We start from the raw sequence: 27,081 nt of genomic DNA, 5'->3' as shown, positions 1-27,081 counted from the left end.
TTCTGGCTATGGGCCAACATGTGTCTGTAATGCATGGGGAAGAAGTGGGGAGCAGTCACTCGTTCTCTCTCTGTCGCTCTCTCTCATTCAATCTCTTTATCTCTCACTCACTTTGTCTCTCTCTGTCTCCTTGCCTTTCCTTTGCCCTTTTTCTGTGTGTGTGTGTGTGTGTGTGTGTGTGTGTGTGTGTTTATGGGAGCATTTCTCTCAGTAAACAGCTCATGTCTAATGATGGACTGATTACACAACAGATTGGTAATGGCTGTTAGAGATGTATAAGATAAGGCCTGACCGTTGGAGGACAAACACATACACACTTGTTAACTTTTTGTTACTTTATTTATTAATGTTTTATTAGTTGTTCATGGATTTTTTGTGTGTGTGTGCTTTTTTTTTCAGTTTTCAGAATTTTGTGCTTTTATTTATATATGGATTTTTTATTTAAATCGTTTTACCTTATTCATGGATTAATTTAGTTTTTCTAATTAATGAATGTTTTCTCAGTTGAGGATATCATAAGCTCACTTCTGAGGAGAGTTTTCTTTTCTTTTCTTTCTTTTTTTAAATGTTATTTATGAATTATGATTTTTTTTTTTTTTTTTTAGTTCACTTATGGGCATTTTTCCAACTTCTGGCAAAGTGTAACTACAGTAAGTAAACACACACAACTCTGCATATTTCCAGACTGAGTGTGAGTAAGGAATTTCCTTAAGCATGAAAGCTGTACAAACAAATAGAATGTCTAATATTGTTTTCCGAGCGGATGCGAGTCTAGAAGATGGGTTGGCTTGCTCTTGTGTTGGCAGTCCAGATCGCGTACATGCATCGGGGTAGGCCACACAGGGTATGACCCTTCTATAGTTTACACTGCATCTCATCTCATTCCCCTTCTAAATGAAAACATCAAACAAGTGTGATGCATGCATTGAAGCATTTAGGGTTTTCAATGAGATTTTGGATATGCAAAGCAATTAATTGCATTCCCTTTCCTTCTCCCTGTCTAAGATTTGCATTGTAGGGAGAAAGAAAGGAGTACACCAATGTAGAACGACAGATTACATAATGAACTGCAATCCAGGCCAAGAGAGCGGCCTCTGCAGCTACTGTTCTATTGGGAACCATGCTGTCATGCTGTACATGACTTAACAAATGACTCAGTGACCCAAAACAATAGCCGCCACTGTAAGTGCAATGACAGATGCCTGTCAGCGCTGTAGATGGATTGTACCACACTGTGAAATGCACTGTTTGCTCAGTCCAGAGGGGTCTGTGTTTGAGCAGGGGTTGCCCTTTGTGTCTCTGTCTCAATCCTTTAAAGGCCATTGACTGTGTTTCCTCTCTAAAGCTCATAGATACCGGGGCAACCTCCATGCAGAGCTAGTTAGCACAGCTAGAGGCACATCAGTGGCAAGCTTATTATGGCACCCAAAACCTCTGCTGACAGCCATAGGAAAATTAACACTTGGCCTTTCTATTCACAGACTGAACTGAAGCAGTGCAAACAACAATGAGCACATGCAAACTTGCCTGATAGTCAAGTGTGCAGCAAATATTAACTATTTTCATTCTGCTTGGCTGCAGTGCAATGAAAAAAAAAATGTAGGTGGCTGTGTAAAACTACAGCTTTAAAGGAATACAATTCTAAATGAAATTCTGTCATTACTTACTCACCCTCATGTCATTCCTTTATGCATTTCTTCTTATGTGGAACATTAAAGGAGATAGAAGTATATAAGTCATATAGGTTTGGAACAACATAAGGGTGAGTAAATGACAGAATTTTTTTATTTTTGGCAGAACTGTCCCTTTAAGACTAAGCAGAGGCATTAGTTGCATGAGCGATTCATTGGGTAAACGTTAATGCATTTATCCAAAGCAAACTTACATTGCATTCAAAGCTTAAAATTTGTCAGTTCATGCATTCCTTCGAAACCTCATCACCTTGCTAGTGCCATGCTTTACTCTTTAAGCCAAAGAAACTTGTCAAGTCATGTAATTACTAGTCATACGACAAAATGATTAATATGTTCTCTTGACTTTCCAATCGTTTCTACACAACTTCTGATAACATGTATTGTAGGGAAATTTCAACTGTGCATCCAGGAATCAATGTGTATTATTCCCTGCCCATTTCTCTGTCACTTTACTATGTTTTTCAGAGTGAAATTCAATAATATAACAGATACAAAATCACTTGCCTTCCAAAGAACTCGTTGATGAAGGGCATTTATTGCAAAATAATCTTAGTAGGCCATTTATTTCTCATTTGTAGTTTTTTTATTGCATGGGGCAAACACACACGCACACATCACGGTTCAATAGCTTCTCAGGATGGAGGCGCATTAAAAAGTCTATTACGAAGTGCATGAAACATTTAGGTTATTGATTAAACGTGCGTGCATAGTGTGCAAGACTCTGCTCTGCGGGAAAACTCCTCAACAAGCCTGATTAATAAACTCAGTTGGAGAAATTAAACTGGGAAGTGACTGCTCATAGCAAACCGAACTCATACAGTACAAGCATTTATAAGAGTGTTTGTGCTTCATGGTGGGGAGTTTCTGCTCATACTTTCTCAGATTTCACATCAAGAAATTCACCTACATCACGTCAATCAGATTTAGATTTCTCATCAGATTTTTTTCTATAAATATAGATTCTTAGAAAGCCTCATTCATATGTATAGGAGCCCTGAGAGCAGGCTAACAGCTCTACCGGTGAGTGCTAGCAATAATGACTTGCAATTATTCCAAAGTGATGCGGTTATTCCGTTTGGTTTAGGAAGCAATCAGACCCGTGAGATTCCGTGGGACTGTTTTTAGAGACCAGACGATTTTCTCTCATGCTCCCTCTGTTGCCAAGCTTTCCTCTAATCTGCCAAAGCAGAGCACAGTCAGGTCTTTCCCACTGTCACATAATAGAAGGAATCTGCACGCATCGCCTTTCCTGAGAGTCTCAACGAGTTAAGACAAAACCAAAATGGAAGAAAAGCGTCTGGTTGCTGACTTGAATTGCAACATTGAATCTTAAGAGATTACACATGCATCAGGCTCGCACTCCACCATATGTGAGCGAGACAAAAAATACAATAGAGAGCACACAGAGAAAAAAATATGTAGAGTGTGTGTGTGTGTGTTCAAGCCTCCAACCAACTCCCTTATTATGCTTCAATGAATGGACATCCTAATGCAAACAGTAGAGACTCGAGATGGTACGGGGGAAGGCGGTAATAGACTCTGCATTGTGATGGTGAAGGGCCGGGAGGGAGTACTCCTACATCCACAGGTTCATTTGCCACATTAATAAGGGATTAGCATGGACGGGGCTCCCAGGATCAGGGCCTGAAGTTTGAGAAGATTAATGGACTGTGACATTATTGCACCTGAGGGGGATGTCTGTTGCGGTATCTGGCACATTGAGCTGATGGAGGGCCTCCATTGGGCCAGAGAAAGAGATTTAGTCGGGGTACAACACTTGCGGCTGCTTGCTGCCTCTCATTGTCTTGCATAAAGAGCCTCTGCAATTCATTATTACGTGTTGTTGGGTTCCTCTTTGACTGGTTTGCAGGAGCCTGGATTAAAAATTATGTAAATTGCGTTGGACTGGCGCAGTGTTATGTTATTAAATAAACATTCTGTTATCATTTACTCACTCTTTTGTTGCCCCAAACCTGTATGCCTTTCTGTAGAACACAATAGAAGATATTCTGAAAAATGCTACTGCATTTTTTAGTCCACACAGTGAAAGTCAGTGGGGTCCAAAAGTGACTTTCATTACATCGACAATAGAAGAAAGAAAATCATACAAGTTAGGAACAACATAAAGATGAGTAAATTATGACAGAATATTTATTTTTGGGTCAACTATCCCTTCTAAAACCAGTTGTGGAAGAACAAGATATGCATTTTCTCAATTTTCCGCCTTCAATGCACCCATTTTACACAATATACTGGCACCACAGAGTAACATTTGGCTGAACCCCAAGGTGAGATTTGTCCCAAATGTATACACTAGAAACCAAAAATTTGTGTCTTTGGAAAGATTCCTAATTCTCCAAATCCATTTCATACACAAGCCTCTCTAAATTCAAGGGTCAGTCCCTTCATTTCAGCCCAAATGGCAGTGGCTTACAATTCTGAAATTTACACGGCTGTCCTTTCTCATATACTATAATCCAGTCTACCTCAAGCGCAGTTTGTCAAATCCCTGGTGGGAGCAAGCAGGCTTATCTTTCAAACAGACTGTTGATTGTGCACGTTCTGGACCTACAGTAACACTGATGTGAAAACTTCCCCGTTTTGTCCCTAAGAGGCTCACCCTCTGAAGTTCAAGTTGAACTCACTCGGTCTAAAGTACTTTGCAGTTATAGCCCTTGTTGGGGCCAAACTGTCAAACTGCTTTTGATAGGGTACTGATGGAAGACAGGCGAGACGGTGCAAGAATGGAATGCTGCCTCAGGATGCCCATTGCAAAGCCTGTGTGAAACTCCTAAATACAGAGAACAAACTGTAAGTTTGAGGTAGAGTTGAAGGCACCCCACTTGGGGGCTAGCAGAATTTTTAGCAAGCTCAATACTTTTACGCTGTACATTCACACAGATCTTCAGAACATGTAGAACTTCAAGTAAGTCCTCCCTCTCCTGCATGGGCAGAATACAGAGATGCTTAGATAATTTTGCTATGCTAGAGTTTTTATTTATTCATTACCCAAACTAGCACAGACCATTGGTAAATTACCCGGATTTTCAAGATTTTCAGATTGATGTTGTTTTTTTTTTGTTTTTTTTTCTTTTCTTTTCATGATCATCATACAACTACTCTCGCGACTGAAAAAAAAGTGAAAGTGACGTGACATGAAGCCAAGTATGGTGAGCCATACTCAGAATTCATGCTCTGCATTTAACCCACCCAAAGTGCACACACACCCGGAGCAGTGGGCAGCCATTTATGCTGCGTCACCCGGGGAGCAGTTGAGGGTTCGGTGCCTTGCTCAAGGGCACCTCAGTCGGGGTATTGCCAGCCCAAGACTCAAACCCACAAACTTAGGGTTAGGAGTCAAACTCTCTAGCCAATAGGCCACTACTTCCCTATGACTGTGGAGTAAATGTGATTAAAATAAACTTCAGTTACCTCAAATTTTTCTATTTGGACATTCATTCCACACTTAAAAAGACATGAATTTAATTTCACAACATATAAAAATGGCACCTACAATTTTTAAAATAAAGATAGACATTTGTCTCACTCATTTCTTACAAATACTTTTAACCTTAGTGGATGTATGAAGAACTTCCCCTGACTGTCGCGCAGTGTAATCACAGGTAGAACACGAAGGTGAAGCACCAGAAAGTGTCTACATATTCCACAAAATCTCAAATAAATGCCACTTGGTTTGACATTTAGACATTTTAAGCAAGGTATGAGTGTCCAAATATGTTTGAGGACCATGGATATAAACCAAGTAAGTTTCGGTCTGGATGTTTGAAAAATGTTTTAGTTTTATTTTTGAAGTCAAAAACAGAGAAATAGATAAAGTATTCAAAAGATGGATGTTCAAATGTGTTTAGCTGTGTTTCCTCTGCCAGCTCATTTGCTTAAGTCACAAGCAAAAGTCAGCACCATTCACCATAATTTCATTTCATAAAGCAAACTGATTGAAAAGAGATGGCTCCCGGATCCACTCTGTGAGGCTACATGAGAACACTCTGCCATTCAATCCTTCTGATTTTTATTTCCACTTCCATTCTCATACACATATTGACATTGATTTGATTATAAGTATTGCATGATTCCTAATTATATAAAGAATACAAAGAATATGAACAAATTATTAAACCCTATCATGATAACACCAGAAGTCTCTGTTTATTTAATCTAACGGTGTCTACATTCTCAATCTTTAATACACTTGGGTAACAACTCACACAATATGAAATGGCTAAAGTAGATACGGTGGAAGAAAATGTTTCTTGACTAGTTTGCGATGTTCTGGACACTTTTTCCTTCTTGTCCACATGTTTTCATACTGTTTCAAATGCTCACCTGAGGTACAGTAGGGGTTCATTTTATGTGCACTTGTTCATCCCAACATTTTTGGGACGGAAGACTCACGCCCCACATGAACACCACTGTACACTCTTAACAGTAAAGGTTCCTGTTTGAACCACGAAGGGTTTTAGATCCTGATGCCATAGAACAAGTTTCTTCTGAGTTTCTCAAAGAACACAACCACTGTACTGCAATGTAACCCAGAAACCATTACGTTGATCTGAAGAACCTGAAAAGTAACATCAAGAAAGTTTCTAATCTCAAAAGAGCAATACAGCCAACTCAAGAACCCCATGCAGGGGGGAAAGCAATGATAAGAAGAACCAATGAAGAACCTTTATTTTTGAGAGAGTACTGTGACCATCCCTAAGTGCTGTTTCTCTGACATAGTGACATCATTATGATACAAAGAGCCCTGTAGGGCCTTTCCAAAAGTTAAAGGTGTCATCCTGTCAGAAAACAGCACCTCCCCCTTTCTTCAGATTAATAGCTTTGATTACCATAATCTGTAGTGAATTTCTCCTGTTCCACCCCTTCCACTGCAGCCACCGTAATTTATAATGTACATAAAATATGTTTTATGTAAATTGACCTCCTGGTAATCTTGCTTAATGTGCTGTGTTATTCTATAATGGACTGTTATGATTTTGTTTCTGCATATTTTTTCTTTCGCTTGTTATAATGTACTTCCCCACTGCAATCTGTATGCAGCTCAAGTAATCCTTGATGACTATTAATATTATGATTTTGTTTTTGTTTTCTGCTGAGCATTGTTGGAATGGTGATATTTTATCTTTTTAATTTAATAATAAATGTTGAAAAGTTTTTTTTTTCCTTTGTGGTTTTTAGTCCACTGATTTTGACACTGTTAAACTTTGCACTTTGAGCGTTAATCAGTTTTTACTGCAGATAAATGTACACATCATTATTCACTATTTCATCATGCAGATCTAAGGTTTATCTCAAATTTAGATAGTGTGCATCATACCAAGCATGCACACTGTTAAAATCACTTCTGCACTGTGATTGAAGCTATCTTATAAAGTACAGCTTGCTTAAAACCTGTTGGCATAGCTCAAATTAGGAGTATGTCTTTTAAAATTAGACCAATGATGAAGTATATCAAGTAAACAAGAGAGAAAAAAAAAACAAACAACAACAACAGTGAGTATGTATATTGAAGCTTTATGAAAGTTTTGTTGTACCCAATTGAAAGTAGCAAAATTTAAACAAACCAATTATTAACACAACTGAACATATTCAATAAAGGGTATTGTAAATAATAAATTATAAATCAGTAAGTGCATTGCAACTTAAGTTTTACTGAACTGCAAATTAAAGGATATAAAGATCTGAAGTGATGTACAGTATCACTTTGAAAGCCGGTATAGCATTGAAAAACCCATATTACAAATAAGTTGCCTCTAGCTTTATAACAGCAGGATTGTGAACTGTTTTATATGTGTCTGTGCGATATGAAAGGACAGAACATACCCTGAAGCTCTTTGCTAGGTTTGAAATTTCAAGGTTTTAAGATACTGAAAAATATGAGTTTAAAAAGTTAATGACGGTATGATAATATATATATATATATACATATACATATACATATATATATATATATATATATATATATATATATATATATATATATATATATATATATATATATATATATATTAATAGAGTAAAACGGAAGGAGTCTGGACACATACTTTTACAATCCTGCATTTGACGGACACTTGTACATTGCTCACATTCAAGCTACACTTTGTTCATGCATTCCCTGGGAATTGAACCCATGACCTTGGCCATTAGCGCCATGCGTTTCTGTTTTATACACTGCAGTCCTTTATATCAGAATGAATGAACACACTTTTCTATAAACAAAAAAAAAAGAAGATGAAAGATTGATGTTAAGTTCCTTTAATGGTTTTCAGAGATGTATTCTCCCCCCAATGTGGACCGAACACTGTACTAAATTATATGACAGTGATTCCTGCATTAATTATTAGAATAAGAATAAAAACAGCACTAAGATGTATACAGCACTAATAATGTATACAATTTGTGAATTGTATTAAAAAGTGTACAAATAGTCTCGAAAGGCATATTTAGCGTCAAGAACATGCTTACCAATGAGATTAGTGGTAATACAACATCAACATCTAACTGCACACACCTAAAAAGACATTTCTACCTTTCTGCCTAAGCTTTCCCTCTATGGCCCCTTTAATTTGATAGGTTTACACTCCACAACAGGAGTAAATCACTTTAATAATATATGAACCAAAACAGATTAGAGTTGAATATGGTCTGATGCTTCGTAGCAGTTGTTTGGTTGAGAACTGGCGTCTAAGCGCTGCATAAAGACATGCTGAATGAATGGGTGTATTTCAAAGTGCCGAGCAAACACATCCATGGCTTAAACTCCTTCTTTAATCCTGTCATTTTTTTGAGGGTGGCCTCTGTTGGCGGGCTGATGACTTGATGAGCTCGTGCTGGGGTTGAATACCAGGAGATAAATAAATACACAGACAGATCTTTGAAGGCTAGGGTTAAGGTAATCCCATCAGCGCTGTCTTTTATGGTGGACAGCAGAATCCGGTATGTCCGGTAAGCGGTATAAATATTTAGAGCAGGACTGGTTCAGGAATAGTTCATTTTGTCTGTGTGGGGTTCCGGGGCTCGTTCGTCCCAGCTGTTGCTTTGACAAGCAGATGAGGGTGGAAAACGAATTACTTTGATAGTGTCAGCGTTAGGAAACCAGCTGGGACATAAACTCACATTAGTGACGTCCCCGAGGCATTCAAATGGTGTCATGACTTCCACATGTGTGCTGGAGAAAAAGCAAATTGCAAAAAATGATGCTATTTTTCGATCGTTATTAAAATTGTGGACACTTTATCCATTGCATTGTATCATGCTGTCTTTTTCAACATCATTTGGCACTATCTTTGGATTTTCAAAATGCCATGACTAGTTAGAAAATATTTCTATATACTGAAAAAAAAAAAAAAAAAAAAAAAAAAGGTATAAGATTCACAAATTTACTTTGAAATGATTTTCGGACCCATTTTATATTAAGTGTCATAAACTACTATGTACCTACATTTAAATGAATCATTAATCTTACCTTCTTGAAACTATATCTGTAATTCATTTATGTAGTTACATTTGTAATTACACTGTTAACCCTACCGCTACACCTTAAACTACTCTTGACTTAACCAATCCATCAAACTTGGCCCTAACCTTAATGTTATCCCACCTCAGTGATCTGGGTTGTGCTGCATTTTACAGTATGTGTACTTACCTGATCTTACACTGTACTTACCTAAGAAAATACTGCATATTATAAGGTAACTAGTGTTGGGTTTAGGGGTAGTTTCAGGGTTAATACCTAGTTATTACTCAGTTATTGTAATTACTGTAACAATTACATAGTATGCACATGCAGAACAGGACTGTAAAATCAAATGCTACCATGACCTGCAATACAACATGTACACAGTAAGGTACATCTTACCAAACATGTATTTATTTATTTATTTATTTATTTTTTTTTTTTAGTGTAAGTACAAGGCAGTTAAAGACACCTAATCTAAAGTGGGATACAATTTTCTATTAGAAACTGCTAATAAATTTCACAAAAATGTCAAATGAAATGGCAAGTAATATGATGAATTAAACGTGAAATTTTGAAGCAGAAAGACTGAAAAAACTATTATTAAATGTATTCCAATAATCTTTGAAAAATCCTTTTTGACAGTGTAGCTTATGAAAACACATCCAGTGTTAAACATGAATTTTCGAAGCAGAAAGACTGAAAAACTATTGTTAAACACTCCAATAATCTTTGAAAAATCCTTTTTGACAGTGTAGCTTATAAAAACACATCCAGTGTTAATGCAAGTTGCCATCCCGACTGAAACCAACTGGACCGCAAGGAACTAGCCAAAATGCCAATCTGACACATTTGGACATAGTAGTTACCAGACACACTAGCTATGTCTTAAATCCCCTCTTATACCCTTAGTGCATTTTTTGAGGGGACCACTATTTGAAGTGGTGTCCGAATTATAAAATGTGTACTTATTAAATACCATAATGCACCTCAATAATGACTGTACAGCTGATGTTAGTAGTGGTATAATTATGTAGGCTAGTAAAATGCACATGTACTGTGAGTGTCGTGTCAAAATGAATCTTACACAGCACTTCCGGCACACTTTTTGTCAGAATTCACTCACTTGTTTCATTCACTCATTCAGAGGACTATATTTAGTGAATGAGGGTATAGAAAGTGATTTCAGACATAGCCAATGCATTCTTGAAGCTCAAACACTAGAGTTTGTTACTTGTAGTTTGAAGGTCATGGGTTCGATTTCCAGGGAACAAATAATAATAATAATAATAATAATAAAAACATATAATGGATGCTGCTTTGTATAAATGTATAGTAAATGGTCTTTAAATCAGTGTGAGATACTTTGATATTGTAAATAATAAATGGCCATTCGCTAGTACACAGTACAGACCTTTTTTTTTTTTTTTTTGGGAAACAAGTGCATTGCGTTAGAAAACAATGCAGTGGCATCTGCAAATAAGCAAGTACTTCAACCAAAAGGTCCCAAGGTAATTTTTGGTGAATACATATACTGTATTTTTGGGCTGGGTCCGAAACCTTAGGCAGTTACCTTGCTGCCCAGTCAGTCAATAACTGTATGAAGGTACCTTTTTCCGAAACAATAAGGTCATGTTTAATGTATATATATAGTAAAACATTTCCCATGAAGTTAACACATGTCCAGAGTAACAACAATTGTAATTCCACTGATGTTTAACAAATAGAAATCATGTTTTGCTTGAAAAGCGTGCTTATTTCTGTGTTTCTTAAAATAATTATGCCACTTGGTTTGACATTTATCTAACGCAGTTACATCCATTACATCCTAACACTCTGTTAGGGCCACCATCTTGTGTTTAAGCAAACCATTAGAGCAAGAAAGAGGGAGAAAGACAGAAACATTGCTGTGCTAAAGGGGAAAAAATGTGCTCAGCACCCAGAGACTACATTTTCAAGACATAAAATCACCACTTCAGACTGACTTTGCAGTCTGTGATTTTTACGATGGCAGGCGTGGTATTAGTCGCTCCAATCTGTATATCCATCTCTTGCTTTGTCTTTGCCTGGGCAAATCGATGTTCGTAAGGCGCAGTAAAAATGACAATAAAACTCAATCTCAACTTTCAGTCTCAATCTCTTTTTATTGCACCGCATTGACAAGTCTCACGACTGGGCCGAGAGAGGTAATGCACTGAAGTGGCCTACTAACTCTGCCAGCGTGGAGAAAATAACCCGGCTGATTGCCGGGACTCTTGATTGCATGGAGCTGGACGGTAGGCAAAAGCTGCAGACCGTGAAGCTGATTTACTTCCTGAAGGGACGCGGATGATGGTACAGGTGCTGGAGTGTAAATATACATGTAGTTCGCCTTTTGATTGTAATGACACAGTGGGTGCCAAAAGCTCCAGGCCAGCCGTTTTTCTTTTATTCCTCATTTGCTGATTGTCTGAGCTGCTGTTTACTGACTGCCTGGCATCTGGAAGTTCATTTCCTGCACTTAAGAAGAGCCACCATGCTACGGTCATTTTGGCCTGCCTGAATTTTAAAATCAAACACTAATTCCAAAAAGTTTTTTTTTTTTTTTTTTTTTAATGAGTGCATGCAGTGTTTCTTCAACTATGAGTACTTTTGGCCCTGTGTGCTTTTAAAACACACTTCACACTCTCACTATAGTTTATTTATTTCCTCAACAACAATATAACTGCACGCATCACAGGTGAATTCTGTATTGTTTTTCCATTTCTGGTTTGATATTGCAAGCTTCTTTGTCTTGCTATTAATAGAATTTAATGCTAATTTAAAAAATAAATATAAAACATTTATATATATATATATATATATATATATATATATATATATATATATATATATATATATATATATATATATATATATATATGACAAAATTATAGCTTGAAACGTTCTGTTCTTGTTCTATATTTTCTTCACTCCTATTTCATCACAAGCTCTTCACTAACACTGTTGTCTTCTTAGTAAACAAGCACACTAACATCTGAGAAAACTTTGTTTTAATACACATTATTTGGCTGTCGCAATGCCACTTGTTGGAAATTATATTTTTGGATAAAATGGCAGACTATCTTGTCTTGCTAAGGCTAATTTCATTGCTAGCATTTCATGTAAATAAACACAATTAAATAATACTTCCATAGCTTGACAACATTTATATTTAACAAGGTATACATTGCATCAGTTAAAGGGATCGTTCACCCTAAAAAAGAAAAAAAAAAGAACAAAAAAAATCTTTATTTTCTCAGATCTTTCTTCCAAAAAAGATATTTTAAAGAATTTGGGAACCAAACAGTTGATAATAGTCATTAACTTACATAATATGTATTTATTTATTTTATCATACTATGGAAGTCAATGGTTACGGTCAAATATTTGGTTACCTGCATTGTTCAAAATATCTTCTTTTGAGTTCAGCAGTTGAATGAAATTCATACGTTTGGAATGATCTGAGTATGAGTAAATGATGAGAGAATTATCATCTCTGGGTGAATGCATCTCTTTAATGCATTTACTAGCAATTGAACCAACAACCTTTATGTTTTTTTGCACCATGCTCTGTTTGGGCTACAGTTTTTTTTCCTTGTTTACTTCACTTCTTCTTATATGGTATGTTATTTCAAACATACTCTTTGCTTTTTATATAACTTTATTGGAGACAATTGTTGGTTGAAACGACACCACAACAGGAATAATTTATAACAGGTATAAAATGTATACACGTAACTTCCAAACAATAAATATTGAATTTGTATATATTACTTATATATGTTATTTCACTGTTTGTACTCAAGTTTTACTTTTTTTTTATTTTTTTATTTTTTTTTTTTAATAAAAACAACCCCCATAAATTGCCCTATTGATCAAGAAACACTCATAAACCGTTGCTGGCAAAATGTAGAAGGAAAGCTATTCAAAACTGATCTTGAAAGGGAATCACATAAATTCGGCTTCAAAAGAGGTTATTGATGGGTTGAAAGCTACACGCACGTGTGTGACGACGAATGTTTAGTTGTCGAATCCATTATCCAATATATGGATTATGGATGAGTATTGAATCAAGGCTTTATCCATCCAGGCGGCTGCGCGGCCGATGGAACCTTGGCGCTCTTGTCGGGATTCTCAGTGTTTGCTTGAACAATGTGAGAACACATAAGAGCTACGATCAATCTGTCAGCGAATAAGCTGTCACGGAGGTGCTGCGCTGAGGGATATTTAACGCAAACATAAAACACGCCGTGTCTGTTGTTTTTATCCTCGAGGGAATGTGAAATGGCAGGGTTTTTAAAAGCACACACAAGCACGTGCCTCACGTGCCTCTGCTCAACCCACCACTGGAACTTTGATTTGCGTTGCAGGAAAATAATAATAATATGTGTGAAAATGTCATTCAAGCAGTCACTTCTTATCGCAGCTCCATTATGTGCAAAGGTGTAAACATTTGGCTCCCTTATTTAGATGATGCGATTCCATCCAGGCGAAGAGCTGAATTAGCAAAAGAGGGTAAAATTGTTTCCCACTATCTCACCACAAACATAGACAGCAGTCCTCGTCTCCCCCCACTGTCAAGCCGATAATGCTCCTGATAAAGTACATGGACACCTGGATGTATTTCCTCCGCTATCACTCGCTTTATTTATTTATTTCCGTGTCCTTTCGTTTACAACCCTTACGTGCTTCTCGATTTCACCTCACCATCTGCACGCGGCCGCGCTCAGTGATTCCTGAGCCAAAAATACCAGTAATGCCGTAGTTTGTCATTTCTTTCTTTCTTTTTTCGCATTGGCTTTTTAACACACTAATGTGCTGGACAGATGGCAGCACACTATGGTTAATACTGTTCCTATTAAGTCATGCGCTCATAGAAAACATGAGGGCTGCACTACTGGTCACACTTTTCTTGTATTCAGGCGCACTAATTTGGTTGCTTGGCAGTAGTAACACTGATAGAATCTGCAGCTTTTACCTTGTAATAAAGATTCCATACTCCCTTGTTTTGGGGTGGGCGGTATGATCAATTTCATACAGGCTACCACGGTAGCATATATCACAATATAGTTGTTTTTATTAGTAATGCAGCAGTTAGGGCTGAAATAGACTATATATGTAGTTCAAAGAGTGATAATGCCTATTTTTCTCTATTCAAGTCAATAATTTTTGACTTGAATAGAGACAATCGTTTTGTGTCTTTACACATCAATGTATCGTCACAATTGTTTTTTTTTAAAAAATTTTTATTCTGTTACCATTGCCAAGCACTGTACTGCTGAGAGACTGCAACGCCTAAAGCTAAAAAACAATTTTTGTGTTCTACTGAAGAAAAAAAGTCACCTACATCTGGGATGCCCTGGGGTTAAGCAGATAAACATCAAATTTTCATTTTTGGGTGAGCTATCCCTTTAACATTAACATTACTTTTTAAAGTATATACATACGTGTGTGTGTGTAGTAATAATATCAACATATATTACATATCTATTTATACTTAACATTAACATTTTCAAATACATATATGCAAAAAACTACAACAAAACAACATTAATATACCTTAATATTAATATATATATATATATATATATGTTACACACAAAAAAAAATACACATATATAAAAAAAAAAATAAAAAAAACAAAAAAAAAAAATAGTATAAAAAATTGTTCATAGACTGTTAAAGCACTGATGTGCAATTAATAATCATGTGCACAATGAAAGAAAAATAAATGTTTACTAAGTAACCAACACTTGATCCATTCCCTTTCAACACACACACATGCACGCATGCACGCACGCGCACACACACACACACACACACACACACACACACACACACACACACACACACACACACACACACACACACACACACAGCCTTCAGCTCTAAAATGTGTATCTCCCATGACCCTATTTCGCCATTATTTCTAACTCTGCTGATGGGCTGAATCAGTGTCTTCAGTTTCTCCAAGACATTCGCCCCAAATATCAGTGACTTGATACATTATAACCCTCACCCAGAGCCCCTTATCAGAGCTGTCTGTTTCCCCGGGGCATCACAATTCGGGGTTCCTTGCTGAAGCGTTAAAAGGTTACGGCAGGGGTGACGTCTGACGCACACGGCTCCAACAAACGACCGCTTCTTTTCTCGCCCTAAACCCCCCTCCTCGACCCCAAACAGTGCCTGCGTTGTTCTCATATTCGAGGTGATGACCTTCCAGGCCCTCCGGACTTAAAAACATCCCGAACTCTTTAGAGGAAGCTTGAATACAGGAGATGTGGAAGGGATGTGGATTCGACGCGATGCGATGCGTAAGGCTGCAGCAACCCCTGACGCATATCAAAGAGTGGGGCACGCTTTCATCCTGTATTCGCCTCACATTCACGCTACTGAAAGTGACCCTGTGTCACAGTTTTCTACACTGACAAACAACAGCCTTATACTGGACTGCCCCCACACTGAGTGCATTCATTTCTAAATGAGTCTCTTGCAGCAGAAAAGCATAAAACGCTTTCCGTTCTTCCAGAATTATGGATGAAAATGGAAACTCTTCTATTCACAGAGATTTAATACAGATTGGCATTGAATAAAACATGCCAAACTGTATTTTTGGAGTGATTATAACTGTGAACATAATATTAATTACAGGCTACATTTGGTTATACATAGATTTGAATGAAAAATCACCATGGATCTGCTTAAAATAATCATCTTAAAGGTCAGTCGCTGTCCCAATGTGGGATTGTTTATGTCGGCACTGCTCGTTGGGAAAGGCTGTAATGTCTGAGATTGATTGGATTATGTCTGCATGATTTGTATGCCTCTCTCGGTACGAGACAGGACCTGTATTAAGACCACCCTGCAGCTACCGAACGGTTTGTGGACTTGATGGTCTGTAAACAGCCTGTCTCTGGGTTTTTATTAAACTCTTCCACATAGAAAGCATCACCACCACCTCCTCCTCTATATTTCCATTTTAAGGCTCCCCTCACTTATTGCTGACTGAATCAAAATGAAGCTGGGAAAATTACTCTGAGCTCTGGATGTCTGACCATGTCACATCAAGCTCTGTCGGAGGAGCTCTTATCAGTTTCAATAGGGCTTGGTGCTTGTGAACTGCATTAGGGCTCTTGGAACCTATACATGCTTGGAAATCTTCCTTGTAATGTCAGAAATGTCAATATTTGTATTTTCCTTCAAGCTCTTTCATGACAGTTAGCCCTGAGGTACATCCAAATAGTTCAGTTTTAAATGAAAATTCTGCAAACATTTATTCACTTTCTTGATGCTCCAAAACCATATGATTTCCTTTCTTCGTGGAATAGAACAACACAATATATTGCAAAGCATCGAGAATGCTCTTTTTCATAACGTTGAGCTTCCACAAAAGAAGGAATGTCATAGAACAACAAGGGAAAATGAGGACAAAGAAAACAAAAAATTCATTTTTAGGTCAACTGTTCCTTTAAGATTTCTTCTTCTTTAAGATTTGACCCTGTACTTGAGGTTAAAGAATAAAATGTAATCTTTCAAGACTAATACACGGAAAATCACTCTAAGATAAGGAGAAATAGAACAAAATAGACGTGTTATAGCAGGTGAGGTACATAAATTCACCATCAATTCTTATTTGTGTAATAATGCAGTGCAAGTCTGTATTTAATTTTCCAGTTCGTGAGCCGTAGAACCTGCCGACTTTCATTTTCACGGAGGAGTCGACTTGAAGAGCCACTAATATCAAACACAAACAATCAATCTCAGGCAATCCTGAGCAGCCCTAATGGAGAAGAGCAGAATATTAATTATTGCGATGGAAGGGGAAAAAACAAAAGTGGCCACCACGGTGATGTAGCTCAGCTAATTTATGTGTGTTTGTGTGCCAGGGGAGGTCCTGCAAATCTGGTAATGGTGCTTTCACACTCGCAACCACATATACACGCGTAATCGCACATGTTAATCAAGTAACCCGACATACGCACTTCCAACTAATGTATATGTATTAGTGCCTTTAACTCATTAAGAACACTTATACTTAGATTTTTTTTTCCAACATCTGTGTGGGTGAAAGAGATAAATCTTGTTCGTCTTTTCACACAGCAATCACAGTATATATATATATATAAAACAGTAAAATAAAAAATAAAAAATTTGACATGTAAAAATGATGGAGGGACAGACAGACACATTTGTGTGCTCAGGTTTGTCATCGCGCTGTAAAATTTTGGAAAAGATTTCTGTCTAACATTTTCCTTAGCATGGACTGAGGCTATAATCTACACAGCCAGCAGCTATAATATTGATTGGTACTCCGATACATTTAGTCTTTACTGGGACTTGTGGGCGCCTGTTTATGTTTGTTTGATGTAAAGTGAAGTTTTTTCTTCTCCCCTCATACTTCTCCCATTTTCTGGCTCAGTTTGAGTGAAATGGCACCTCAGAAAGCAGCTCAGCTGTCTTATCAGCCCTCCTCAGTAAAGCAGGACTCCCACCATCTCACTCACACGCTCAACTCTCTCTCATCCTCTTCCACCTCTCTCCTGAGCTGAGCCTCTTCAGTTTACCTCTCCACCCAGGGGGACGCTTTATTGCTCAGAGGTTGCTCTTTCATACCTCAGGAGACTTAAATGTGCTAGAAGCAACTTTTCTTTTGGGAAACCAAAATGCAGATAATGAGTGATGCCACATCTGTCTTTGTGACAGTTCAGAGAGTGTAAAAAAAAAAACAAGGAAAAAAAGAGAAAAAGTCTAGTAAGTGGCCTTTTAGCTTTTCAGCCAATCAAAAACTGATGAGTTTAGATGAATTTAAAGCCACACATGAGATTACTCTGGTATTTCTTCTGTGGAGAAGAATAAAAAAAAAAAAAAAAAAAAAAAAAAAAAATGAAATAAAATAAAATAAATATTTATTTGCTCTCATTTTAATCTCAGGAGGAATGAATGAGATATTTAAGAGATTATGATTTTTCTATCATACCTCCTCGCTCCTCACCTCCATCTTTCTGTGTGTTCTACTTTCATGTTCTGCGGGTCACATCATATTTTTTTTATTTTTTTTTTATTATTGCACACTGTATGTGATTTGACTCTCCAGGGCTCAGCTCACTAAATGGCTGCCTGGTCGACGGATGATTTTAACTCTAAACCTCAGGAGGGAAGGAAACACAGAGTGGGCAGATGGTCAGTGAGGGGAGGGGGCGGTAAAAGGGACAGAGTGAGTTAAGGGAAAACTAAAGATGGCGAGAAAGGAAGTCAATTAATGAGAGATGGAATATATAAAGAAAGGAGAACCAAGGTACAAAAATCTCTTCTCCGAGTTTCCAGTATTCTCTCTGAGCACCCTAGAGACGAAGTCTCCGTAGAGTGAAATTGCTGTTCCTGCTAATGCACTAACTGCTGCGGTCTACCTGTGTGTCGGTGACACACTGGCTACAGAACTCTGTCACCGTACATGCCACCTGTCAGAGAAATGGGTAGATTTTCACTTAGTTTGAAGTCTAAAATTTTCCACATTGTGGCATGAACAGGATCCTGTTCGGCGTCGAGCTTCTTGTTATGCCGAGACTCTCTCCCTTTCAACACGTGCATTATAAACCAGCCAGAAGCCCTGTGCTGTTGCCATGTGACACACACGGTGTGTCTTTCTCTCTCTTTGCCCTTATCACTCAAGTCAGTTTTATTTCTCTCTGGGTTGTATTTTTGTTCCTTTACACTACAAGGTGCGACACCAAAACAAGCCCTTCTTTTAAACCAACTATTTCAAAAATGGCACTGGGGTGAGAGAGTATGATTCAATGCCACTAGTGGGATAAATACAGTGAATTCATTCATATTAAACCCAAATCCACACAAAGGCCACGCTTGTGAGTCACTAAATCCAGTCATTTTCCGAAACTGATATCCTTTATCAAAATCCCAAAAGATCAAAGTGTGACTATCAGAACCTTGTCAGCGAAAAAAGTTATAATGACTTCGACCTGTATCTCAGTCAGTTTTGTTGAAGCAGCGGTGTCAGTTAGTCTAGTGCAGGGATAGGCAACTCCGGTCCTGGAGGGCCACTATCCTGCAGAGTTTAGCTTCAGCCTTCATAAAAACTCACCTGCCTGTATCTATCTAGACACTAAACTAAAACACTAATTGCCTTGTTCAGGTGTGTTTAATTAGGGTTGGAGCTAAACTCTGCAGGACAGTGGCCCTCCAGGACCGAAGTTGCCTATCCCTGGTCTAGTGTCACCAAACAGAAGCATGTAATGAATGACTGTTTTCATTCAGTTTTTCCCAAATACTTCCCAGCCTGCCATTGGCCAAACAAATTTGTAGCCCCGCCCAAAACTCATACCATTGGTTGAGCCAGTGTTGAGATGCTAAAAGTCACAATGTAATAGAAGTAGCAACCGGGCTGTATTCACAAAACATCTTCACGGTGCTGTATGTAGAATTGACGCTGAGTGGTTGAACTAGGTATTGCAGTCCAAATTCAAAATATTGGAGAGGGTTTTTTCACCCGGCCCCTCCTCCTCAGACTTGACACACATGCAGGTTGCCAGATTGACGACACCAACAGGAATGAGAGTACTTCACGATGAATGAAATACGCTGTGTTTTCCGCCAACTGGCAACCTGGGGTGCTGAAATCCAATTGGGTAAACTGGCAGTGGGCGGGTTTCACAATCCAAAACAGTGAACAGCATTCTGGCCCAGAACACCCATTTTCAAAGGAGAATAACTGACTGTAGCATTTTTTTCTCAGATAAACAAGTATGTTAACTTGTTTGTTATTATATTTTTATGCTTTAGTAGAGTCAAAAATTTACAGCACCTTTAAGGCTAAAAGTGGCTAACTTGCCGATTTAGGAGACACTCTTAAAAATAAAGGGTGTGCCAGTCCTAATCTCTGAAAATGTAGGGGTATTCAAGAGGACACCTAAGTCACTAAGACCAAATCACAAGCCATCCTAAATAGCTGTTGCCGGCGATCTGCCTTGGAACATAAACATTTTAGAAACATTTCACAATATATATATTTTTTTATTTAATTTAATTATGTCCTTCTTTTTATGTACAAGGTGGTCAAGAAGTAACAGCTGTTCTTGAGTTCAGTTCGGTCCAATCATTTATGTATTACATCCGATCAAAATGTATTCTTAAAAAAAAAAAAAAAAAGAAAGAAAAAAAACACCACCACAAGGGAGGGATTTGATTCAATTAATTGCTTGTTGATTGGATGGAGGCAGATCTGAGTGTGTGCTTTATGGAAAGGGGCAGAGTTTAAGAAGACTAAACAATTGGTGAAGTCCAGCATACACCAAGGCTGCATTTACATTGCAGGTCTTGATGCCCAAATCCGATTTTCTGACTAAATACGATTTTTTTGACGACCCGCTTACATCATCTTTTAAAAGTGACCCATATCCGATTTTTGCATTTAAACTATACACTGCTGAAACTACCAAACGTAGACCTTCTGACCCGGAAAAGGAAGTAAAACAGCACAAAATACAATGGATGCAGATGCAAATAAAATTATACAGTGTTTTGCTTTCAACAATATTTTGAAAAGTCAACAAAAAAATCAGCAAAATATTGGTCTCGTACGGCGGAGAAAAAAAGAGGACTTAAAAGACATGACACCTCCGCATTGCTCCACTGTGTGTATCCTTCGTCCTCCATCGCGCCTATAATAAGTCATGTGATCTCAGTTGGTGGTGTCCACCTGATTTGACTCGCATTTACTGGGGAATATCCAATTTGTCTGCTTACATGGCACACGCAAATGCACGTATCCGATTCATATCTGATTTATTACCACATATGAATGAGGCCTGAATCCGATCTGAGAAAATCGGAATCCATGCGGTTTTTCCTTCTTACACGTTCACCGGTCATATCCGATCTGTGCCACATGAGAGGAAAAAATCGGAATTGGGTCACTTGAACCATGCAGTGTAAATGGGGCCCAACAGAGAGAAGCAGAAGATCAAGTTCTAAAAAAAAAAAAATGTATAATATATATTAGCACTCTTATATCATTGCTCTTTTGTTGATTTTGATTGCTTCCATTGTCCTCATTTGTAAGTTGCTTTGGATAAAAGTGTCTGCTAAATGACTAAATCAGGTATATATATATATATATATATATAAAATATCATTAAGATGCATTTAGAAAATAGATAGGTTGAATTTCTATTTCATGGGGACTTTAAACAAACACAGCAATGTTTTGAAAGCATCCCAGGGACACCAGGGACATCAAACCATAAATGTCTTGTTGTATTTACATATTTAGCTGGGAAAATGGAAATTACATCTAAAACATACTTACTTCAGCTTTAACTGGAAAGAACTTTCTACCAGACTGACTTTCAAAACACCATAACATCATTCTAATGAACTGCAACAAATTCAAGTTAGTTTTAGAGACAACCAAGCACATATTTAATGACCACCTTTTTTTTTTTTTTTTTTTTTTTTTTTGGTAGAAATGTAATCATAAAGCAGAAAAAATGAGATTTATGATTTAATATTCTTCTTTTAGTCGCATCATCAGATGGTTACTCTTTCTATTAACTGCTGCATCATGTGCACAGGATTGTGGGACAGTGAAGGACCCATCTACGCTACTGCAAAGAAACCAAAATAAAGGCATTTTAGTAAACCCAATGTTACACACGTACCATGGTGCCTCCCTTCCCTCTCTATACTGCTTGCAAAGGCAGCATTTTCAGGTTTCAGACACAACCGATAAATCAAGTCAGCGTCCGAATCAATATCATTCAGCAAATCCCAACAGCATTAGATCAAAACACAAATCACTGAAAGTGGCCAGGAAACAGGTTAGGATCTTCATATCGTGATGTTGAACTACAACGCAGCAGACACTTTTGGTGTTGATGAGGAAGCTTATTAAGAAAATAAGCAGCAGGTGGCAACGGAAACCATGGTAACCAATGACTAGACCTGTGAGACTGATAAACCTGTGATAAAGAGGTGAGGCCTCTCTGACAGCTAAATAAAACTGCACACACATAGACTCTTTTCAGTGTACTGCATACAGGCATTGTAGGATAGCTTTCTGTGCTATATGCACTGTTTGACTGCATATTAACCAGTGATCATCAGAATGGTTACACAAACAATACACACAAAGCTTTAGAGAATACATACTGCATACTGCATAAAAAAAGTAGTATGCCATTTCAAATATTGCAAATTGAATATTATGTTGTGTCCCAAATGATGCAATACACATGCACTATGTACTCTTATCATCTGTAGTGTATGAAATGTATAAGCTTTGTCAGTCATGCAGCATACTTCCCTTTTTTTTTTTAGTTAATTGATAATTTGGGTATTTGAAGTGCACTTTTTCTTTTTGGAATTTTCAGTGTGAACACAATATATAAGCTATCTGTTTGTCTGCTGCATAAAAAGTGCATTAGTATGCAAATTGGGAGGCACATCTAGTTTACATTATTTGCTGCATACTATTGTTTTAAAAAGTAACAGTTTATAATATGTAAAGCTGTAGTATGGTACAGTGTAACCTGTCAATGATCAGCAAGAAGCATCCAGTTATCAAAAAAAAAAAAAAAATTAAATAAATAAATAAATAAATATCATATTTTAATCAAGTTTTGTGTTAAAATGTTTGAACTTTAGACAGTTTTATTATAGTTAACTCTTGTGCTGTGCTAAAAAATAAAACAAAAATAATAATAATAAAAATAAATAAATGAATAAATCTGCACTTTACCTATTTTTTTCCCCTAAAAATTCTATAAATCTCTAATTTTGCTATATTATCACCACATTTTCTTTTCTTTCTTTTTATTTATTTTTTTGGCAACATTTACTCAAAAACTATTTTTAATTCAAAGAAAACAAGTTTGATAAATACTGAATCCAATATTTGATAATAAAATAGCATCAGAAATTGATATGCAATTATTTTGTGTGGTGTTCATTTCTGACTAGAGACACAACAAATGTAACAAAGTGGGCAAAGAAAAAAAAAAAAAAAAACAGTACAAAAATGGTCAAACAAATGAATAAATAAACCAACAAATGAATAAGTAAGTAAGTGTGAGCAAAGTCAGTTTCAGGAAAAATATATTTTTTTCTCCAGGTCAAAATGTCCAGAACACAACAGAAGGTTAAGCTGAATGTTAAATGTTGAAAAACATGGCTGATAAATTTTCTGGTTGATTCAAGTCATGTGCATTACATTATGGTGTATAGCATTCTGTACTCTATATTCACTATTGTGAACATTTTGCCGAATAGTAGCAACAATTATATGCACACAGAACTGCTGTTTACATACTGCTTATATTGTATTACATTGATGCATTTAGCGGACACTTTTTATCTAAAGCAACTTACATTGTATTCAAGTTATTTATTTTATAGGTTTATGCATTCCCCTGAAATCAAACCCACAATCATCCTGTTGCTGGCATCATGCTCTAGAGGAACGTGATTTTTTGGAATAAACGCTTTATTAGATGTACCTAGATGAGTCTGAAGCCATCAAACATAAGGTGATGCACGGAACGAAGGGTGATGCCATCAGACAGCATGTTTATATTGTAGAATTAGCCCATTGGAATACTGCTGTAAAAGCAGCTCAGGAGAATACGAGGATTGCTGTCACAGCATTAGCTGGTGGTAACCCTTCTGGTTTCCTCTTGGCATGCCTGTCCCTGTTACCCTGTTTAGCAGTGTATTATCTTACCAGTACCACTCCTCCGAACATGAAACGGCAAGCTTTGGCGGCATATTTGGGTCAGGCATTAGCGTTGCACCTCTGACGTGTGTACTAACATGCTTTGCTTTCTCCCCTCTCTGGGACTCCTCCGCCAATTGCATGGATAAACGAGTAGAACAGAATGAGCGGCGGAGGAGGAGACCCGTGGGTTCCAAGCATTTGATCCCTATCGAAGCATGTTTTATAGATATCAGAGCCTGACGTCTGCTGGGACTCTACAACTCAATGACTCTATTCCAAACAGAGAAACAGAAAAAGAAAACATCCCCGTCGCATCTTTCTACCCTTTCCCTCTAGAGAGATGGGAGGGATTTTGGTTTACATGAGCTTAAGAGACTCACACTTGCTGCCTGTTTTGATACTGACAGGCTGAAGATGTTGGAGGAATATTATGCATTTCAGCCGAACACCTGGGACGAAGTCAATATCATAGTGTTTACACAGCAGCATATAACTGATACGTTTCTTCAATGTTTTCTCTAAACCGCAAACCCTAAGTATTAGGGTAATTTTGATGTAAGGGTTCACCAGAGTTCACCTAAAAAGATGGTCTGGAGCACAGATGATCCTAAATTATGGAAATGAAACATTATTGATAATCCTGGTGACATTATCATATCATCACACTAAGCAATTAAAAAAAAAAAAAAAGTTTTAAATATAGTTTTAGCCTTACATGCGCTATATTTTGGTAAAAATCTGTTTTAAAAATTGTTAAAAACATTTACAATGTAACCAAAAATGATAATGTCATTGTAATATCTGGATACTAAAATTGGGGCCAGTTGGATAAACTGTGTCTTAAAGGGAAAGTTCACCCAAAAATCTAAATGTACCAAACTGTTGCCATTGACTTCCATAGAATTTATTTATTTATTTATTTATATTTTTTCCCTACTATGGAAGTCAGCGGCTAACGGTTGTTTGGTTACCAACATTCTTCAAAATATCTTAATTTGTATTCAACAGAAGAAAGAAACCCATCCAACTTGATGACAGAATTTTCTTTTTTTTAGTTGAACTTTCCCTTTAAGAACTAGTCTGACCAACCAGCAGTTATTCAAGGGGTAATCTTACTTTTTGAATTCAAATTAGACCATTTTATTATGTAACTTAACTCAAAAAAAAAAGACAAGAAAAAAAAAAAAAAAAAAAGAAGAAAGAAGAAGAAGAAAGATTACTTACTAATAAGACTAGTTTATACAACCAGCACTTGGTTTTCTTTCTAATGTCTGTTTGCATACCGACATATGATTGGTCTTATCTATCTTGCATATGTAACAATTCATAGCCGCATTGTGTTTTGATTCTCTTAAACAGTCAACAGAAATCAATATCCTAAAAAACTCAAACATAAAACCTTATCCAATTATTATTATTAATAGCTAGTATTAGTATTATTTAAATATTTGTGTTTTAGCCTATTTTCTCATTTATTTTCTGACATTTTTAGACCAAAATATCATTGTTTCATAATAATATGCTATTTTATTAGGTTCTGGATACCTCATGACTTAATTAGAGCCATTCATAATAAAATTTCTGTCCTTGAGTTACTGAGTCATCTGACTGGATTTTGAAATACCAGAGGGGGACGTCTAAGAGTTTAGGCCAAAGGCGAAACAAATAGCTCCCCTCTCTACAATAAAGCAACCTTAGTAATGTGACATTATATTAGACTGTGTCTCAATCTGGGGGCGTCTGGGTACATTCACAGGGAATTTTATTGGCACTATATACAAACAGCCTGCTGGTTTTAACCTCATCATCATTTCACAAAGAGAAAATGAAGACTTTCACATAGTCTTAACAGTGTTTGTAACCTTCCACATCCCTGAAAAACTGGCATATAACAGCCTTTCATTTGCTCCAGCAGGGCTGTTTTAACAACTGAAGAATTAGTGTCATGCTAACACTAGTCCTGAATATTCATGATGTCGCAGATATCATGTTTGATTCAACACAATCCCCAGCACGTGCAATATGTATGTATGAGCAGGTATTTATGAAAGACTGTTTCTGACTTCTGTTTTATTTAAGCATCCATGTCCTTCTCCTAGCATAGTCATATTTACACTTAGCGCTCAGTCCAAACGAATTGACTCTGGTGTGTCCCATTGCAATTATTCTCAATTCATAATTAATGTGCAGCGGTCTGGGAGCTAATTTAGGCTTGCACGTTGACTTGTGTGCTGTGTGTGGTTGTCAGTCCCCATCACGGTAAACAGCGGTAGTGGAGGAGAGAGCCCGTCATGTTAGCGCATTAGCGGGGCCTGTGGGAGCTGTTCTTTGTGGCGTGCTGTTGTTCCTTTGTAGCGAGAGACACACAAGAACAGCCAAAGGAGTGGCGAGAACAGATGCAGGTGATGTTTACACTCTCGGAGCTGTTGATTTCATATCCTGTAAGATATACGACGCAACGCTAAAGATGCAAAATGAATGTGAGGAGGGTAAAACCCTTCGGATTTTGATTGTCTTGATGTCAATATGTGTGTTACATAATTATGTTGGGTGAAAATAATTATATTCAAAATAGCTGTAAATTAACTAAGAATTACTACTTGGCTAAATATTGCTGATTGCTTTAAAAAAATGGATAGTCATGACTCTATTTCATTGGATGAGTCTGATTAGAAGCAGTAGTAAAATGGTGATAAACATACACTTGTGCCTTCACATGCTATATATATAATATATATATATATATATATATATATATATATATATATATATATATATATATATATTTATTTAAATTCAGTTTGTTTACTCACCTACATCTCATTCCAAACCTGAATGACTTTTTTGCTTTTTTGGAACACAAAAGAACCCATCTATCAAAAATATGTTCTAAGAACATTTTATCAATGTTCCCAAGTTATGAAATCATTATTTCTGAATAACATTTTCAGTACATTCAAAATCTCGGTATGTTCAAAATGTCAATTTTTTTTTTTTTTTTATTTTTTTTTTTATAAAAACAATAGAGAAAGCATTAAGGAAATGTTCCATTTTAAAATTTTATGATATTATGTTCCATTTCATAATATCATTATGGAAAAGTTACTTTTGAACATTCTGAAATTATGAATTAATAATGTTTGAAAAATGTTAGACAGAAT

The 27,081-nt window shown here is 36.9% G+C and overlaps 1 protein-coding gene across 3 annotated transcripts in view; it reads left to right on the top strand.

Annotated features, from left to right (window-relative positions):
- LOC109077431 (protocadherin-9-like) overlaps positions 1-27,081 on the top strand; it is a 245,197-nt gene that overhangs the window by 5,254 nt on the left and 212,862 nt on the right. The window lies entirely within an intron of this gene.

The sequence above is a fragment of the Cyprinus carpio genome, chromosome A6 (genome assembly GCF_018340385.1).
Source record: "Cyprinus carpio isolate SPL01 chromosome A6, ASM1834038v1, whole genome shotgun sequence".
Classification (NCBI taxonomy): Eukaryota; Metazoa; Chordata; class Actinopteri; order Cypriniformes; family Cyprinidae; genus Cyprinus; species Cyprinus carpio.
This window is presented reverse-complemented; position numbering and strand designations above follow the sequence as displayed.